The sequence below is a fragment of the Cryptomeria japonica genome, chromosome 7 (assembly GCF_030272615.1).
Source record: "Cryptomeria japonica chromosome 7, Sugi_1.0, whole genome shotgun sequence".
Classification (NCBI taxonomy): domain Eukaryota; kingdom Viridiplantae; phylum Streptophyta; class Pinopsida; order Cupressales; family Cupressaceae; genus Cryptomeria; species Cryptomeria japonica.
This window is the reverse complement of record NC_081411.1, coordinates 752895444-752901231: the sequence shown is the minus strand read 5'-3', so window position 1 is coordinate 752901231 and position 5788 is coordinate 752895444.

The window sequence follows — 5788 nt, the reverse complement described above, 5'->3', positions numbered from 1 at the left end:
CTTCTCCCACCTTTCAAGTTCCTAAATCACCTCTCCTTACTGTCCAAGGAGGGTATGATCATGATTCCTTTCGTACTCCGAATAAACCAATCATCATTGTGCAAGGAAGAAAACCTATAAGTCCTTATAGTTATGCCAAGCAAATAACTAGAGACAGTTATCATGCGGTTGCCCATACTTATCATACCAGAAATAATAGGTAGCCTAGTCCTCCTCCTGTTATCCCAGTTTCTCTTCCGAATCCTCAACCGATTCTTCCACAAGCTCCCCGTATTTCGCAAGTTCTTAGTAAGGAATATGATCTCATAGAACAACTTAAAGCTACCCCTGCTAAGATATCCCTTTGGGATTTGATTCAAACTTCTTCCGCTCATCATGGAATGTTACAAGATGCCTTGAAAGATTTGAATGTTCCTCCACCGAATACATCTAGTAATATAGCATCTTTGGTTAACTCTGTGATGAATCCTAAAGCTCAAATTGTGTTTACCCAAGATGAGTTGCCTACTAGTGAAATCCAACAACAATATGATCCCTCGATGATTGTGGTTATCATGAAAGACACTGCTATAAGACGAACACTAGTGGATAATGGTTCTGGTCTCAATGTGTGTAGCATTAATCTTTTGCATAAGATGAATGTGGATACATCCTTAATTGAACCGGACTCTCATCCTATTTGAGGCTTTGATAATGTGGCTAAAACTTCATTAGGTACTATCACCTTACCCATCACAGTGGGGCCTGTTACTTTGCCTACACCTATCCATGTTATGTTGGGAAATCTAACGTACAACTTGCTACTAGGGAGACCTTGGATTCACAGTATGCAAGCTGTCCCCTCTACGTTGCATGGACAAGTTAAATTTATTTATAACAATAAGACATATACCTTGATAGGTGATACTAATTTTCAAGCTTGTTTGCAAACATCTACTTCCAAGGGGGGGTCTTCTAAGCCGTCCTCATCTAGTGATGACTCTTTAAATAAGATACCTATCGGTGAATCCTTGCTCTCCGATGATCAAAATTATTTGGATGAGTCTGGAGCTCTTGAAGAAGATTCTTCTCAACTTGAAACTACACATAAGAAGGATTTTGATCCTGGGAAGATCCTCGAAGAAGACGATTGGGGATCTCTTGATTTTAATCCCACCTTTGTAGGTGAATATAAGGTTCCTTCTAGAGAGCTTAAAGTTGAAAAGAAGGAAGAAGCTAAAAATCAATCAATCTTACCCGAACCTATGAGTAATAATTTTGTGGCCGCTTCTCAAACTTCTTCTCCTCACACCTCTAATTATGAAGAGTTTGATTCTTTGTCTTATGAAAAACCACCTTCTCTTCTTGAAATGGCTGATCGTTATGGTCGTGGTTTTCGCATTTTTGCTAAGCATGGGTATCATGGAAATGGTTGCGGTGCTCACGAACAAGGGATAAAAGTTCCTCTAGAGACTAATTTTCACAGTTATGCCTTTGGACTTGGCTATAATCCCTGCAAGCGCACTAAAGCTTCTAAAAGACCATGCATTAGTGTTAATGTTATTTCTACATCTCTATCAATGCAACACCCTGAGTATATTGATGGGGATCCTTCATGTGCTTGTGCTTTTGACGTTTTCCCTACTGATGATGCTTTAGCTGAATTTTTAGGAGCATATGACACTCTTCCTCGTTATCATCACAATAGGGGACTCCCTTATTGTTTGAACACTGAAGCCTACTTTGGAAAAGAGACGGATAATGATGAGATTGTGAAAGAATTCCCTCAGCTAAAGGATACTCCTCAACAAAGTAATCTTCTCATAAGTGACACCACTGATGTTAAGATGGACCCTTGCAATAAAGAGAAAGTTATTAAAATTGGAAAATGTTTGGATGGAGAGGAACAAAAACAATATGAAGATTTATTGCATGAATTCCCCGAGATCTTTGCTTGGACATACTCTGACATGCCTGGTATAGATCCTAAGATTGTTACTCATAACATTGTCTTAGTCCCTGATGCTAAGCCCGTGAAACAAAAGATTCGAAAAATGAATCCTAAGGTGGCTCTGCTTGTTAAGGCTAAGATTGAAAAGTTATTGGAGGCTGGATTTATCCGCCCTATTGATTATTCCCCATGGATTTCAAACATTGTCGTTGTGGCTAAACCAGATAACAAAATAAGAATGTGTACCGACTTTCAGGATCTAAATAAGGCTTCTTTAAAAGATGATTTTCCTCTTCCAAACATTGACATGATAGTTGATTCTACGGCAGGACATGCCTTGTTATCCTTCATGGATGGTTTTTCAGGATACAATCAAATTTTTATTAACCCTCAAGATCAATTCAAAACCACTTTCACTACTCCTTGGGGTACGTTTTGTTGGATAATGATGCCTTTTGGACTTAAAAATGCCGGTGCAACTTATCAACGAGCGATGACCCTTATCTTTCATGATTATATGCATAAGATTTTAGAGGATTATGTTGATGACATTTTAGCCAAATCCTTTCTTCGCATGGATCATATTAAAATCCTTCGTCAAATCTTTGAAAGAATTCGTAAATATCACATGCGCTTGAATCCCCGAAAATGTGTTTTTGGTGTGGATAGTGGAAAACTATTAGGATTCATAGTTTCGCATCGTGGGATTGAGGTGGACACTAAGAAAATAGATGCTATTGTCAACATGCCACCTCCTAGAAATGTGTCTCAACTTAAAAGCTTACAAGGAAAGATTCAAGCTATTCGTAGGTTTGTATCTCAACTTGTGGATCGTACTTTTCCTTTCACTCAACTTCTCAAAAAGAATATCACTTTTCAATGGAATGAGGATTGTCAGCAAGCATTTGAAGATTTAAAAGTGTATTTGGCTAGTCCTCCTATTCTTCAACCTGCCGAACCTTCCAAACCCTTCCTTCTGTATACGGCTGCTTCCTCCCATGCTCTTGCAGCATTATTGGCACAACATGATAAAGATGGTAAAGAATGTCCGGTTTATTACATAAGTCATACCTTACTCGATTATGAGACCCGATATTCTGCGATAGAAAGACAATGCTTGGCCTTGGTGTTTGCGACTCAGAAATTGAGACATTATCTCTTAAACTCAGAAGTCCACGTCATGGTAAAGTTTGATCCGTTGAAGCATCTTTTCTCTAAAACTGATTTATCAGGACGCCTAGCTAAGTGGGTTATGATGTTAACTGAATTTGACCTTAAATTTGTTTCACAAAGAGCAATTAAAGGGCAAGCGTTGACTGATCACCTAGCTGAGGCCCCTTCACCTTTCTCCTTCCCTAACCCTGAGTCTTTTCCTGACGACTTCATTCTTTCTATAGAGAAAGATGAAACTTGGGAGTTATACTTTGATGGCTCTAAGTGTCGTACGGGATCGGGGGCAGGTGTTGTTCTGATTTCTCCTACAAAGAAACCCATTCCCTTATCCTATCGTCTAAATTTCCTGTGTACCAATAACATTGCTGAGTATGAGGCTCTTATAGCGGGAATAAAAGCAGCCTTAGCTCTGAACATAAAACACATACATATCTATGGAGATTCGCAATTGATTATAAGATAAGTAACAGGAATATATCAAGCAAAACAAGACAAATTATCACAATATAAAGACCTTGCCATCTCTTTATTACAAAAATTTGATTCTTATACCATGGAACCTGTTCCTCGAAAAGATAATCGACATGCGGATGCAATGGCATGTGTGGCTTCTCTTGTATCTTTAGAGGACCCTGTGGTTGATCTTAAATTTGTTATTCACAACCTTATTTCTCCAGCTATTGTAGATGATCCTAGTCTGGTAACATGTTGTGACTTTATAGACTCAGATGAATGGTACTCGCATATCATAAGATATTTGACCGATGGTACCTTTCCTGATTCCGCTAATAGAAACACTAGGGCTAGAATCCGCAAGCTATCTGCTAGATATATCATTCTTTCTAATGTCCTTTACCGAAGGGGTTATGATGGTCTTCTCCTTCGCTGTCTTAACAAATCAGAAATCCCCGTTGCTCTTGAAGAGGCACATTCAGGTGCCTGTGGAGGGCATTTTGGAGGCAAATCCTTGGTTCATAGATTGCTTCGTATGGGATACTATTGGCAAACTATGCAGAAGGATTCTTTTTCATTTGTTAAGAAATGTCATCAATGTCAAAAACATAATAATCTGATTCATGCTCCTACCCAAGAACTCCGTTCTCAAGTAGCTTCTTGGCCTTTTTCCGCATGGGGTTTGGATCTTATTGGTAAAATCTCTCCTCCTTCATCTCAAGGACACACCTTCATTATAACCGCAACAGATTACTTTACGAAGTGGGTAGAAGCTATTCCCCTTCGCTCTACCACTACTGAAGTGATTTGTCAATTTCTTCTAGAAAACATCATTTCTTGATTCGGGATACCTTCTACTATAATCTCAGATAATGGGACATCATTTAAGAACAAGGACGTGAAGAAATTCCTCGAGAAGTATCATATCAAACATCGATTTTCTACACCATACTATCCTCAGTCAAATGGTCAAGCCGAATCATCCAATAAAATAATCGAACAAACTCTTCGCAAAACTGTGAATAAGCATGGTAAGGATTGGAGTAACCAGCTAATCTATGCTCTTTGGGCCTACCGAACGAGTGTGCGAATTGCTACGGGAACTTCTCCTTATAATCTTGTTTATTTTGCTGATGCTATTATGCCTTTAGAGCTAGAGATTCCATCACTTAGGGTTTCTCTCAAAGGTATAGTAGATGGTGACTCTTATAGAGAACAACGACTTCAACAGCTTGAGATGCTTGATGAACAGCGTATAAACGCTCTTGAGCATATTCAAGCGTATCACAAAACTCTACAACGAAGCTATAATGATAAGGTTATTCAACGTTCCTTCTCAGTAGGTGACTTAGTCCTTTATGAGAATCAGTGCAATGTGAATGCCTTACCTGCAGAAAAGGGAAAATTTAGTCCTAATTGGCTTGGACCATATATCGTTATTGAGGAGTATGGATCAGGTGCTTACAAAATAGCGGATGTAGACGGTACGCCTCTTAAAGAACCTATAAATGCTATGCACTTGCATAGATATTATGCTTAATTCTTCATTCCTTATTTATCTTCTTTTCAGTTCTTCAAACATTGGGTAATATGTTAGTATCTCCTAATTAGAGCAAAATAGAATTAAATGTTATGATGTTTAATCTATATTGCTTCGTTCTTGACAAGCGTGTTTCCTTACTTCATAGTTTGTCTTGAATTCATTTATGTAAGTTGTAAAAGATTTACATTTCCATTATGCTAGCATATTATACAGTGTCTTTATGTGTTAAGTAGAATCGTATCATGTTGTGTTTAAGTTCAAAATTAAATCACGTTAGTTATATGATTCTTAGACTTAATGCATATTTCTTCCCTATCATCAATGTAGTACTTGATTAAATTAAGTCACACATGTATCAATTTAATCATGGTGCATTGAGAAATCAATCGCATGGAAATTTAAATTCTGAACATACATGTACATTTACCAAATGTATTAGATTTAATCAAAGCAAAATATACATTGTTTTAAGCATTAAAAATAACACATTTGAGACAAAAGAGAAGCATGTATATATACATATATATATGTGGATCGTATACAAATATAGGTCACTATACATCCAAAATGTGACCTCTCCTACATCATAAAATCATCTCCTATCCCTAGGACTAGTGGCTGGAGAGTGTCGACTGGACGCTCCCTCCTGATCTGGCCATGAAGGTGGACCCATGGGTGTGTAGCGCGAT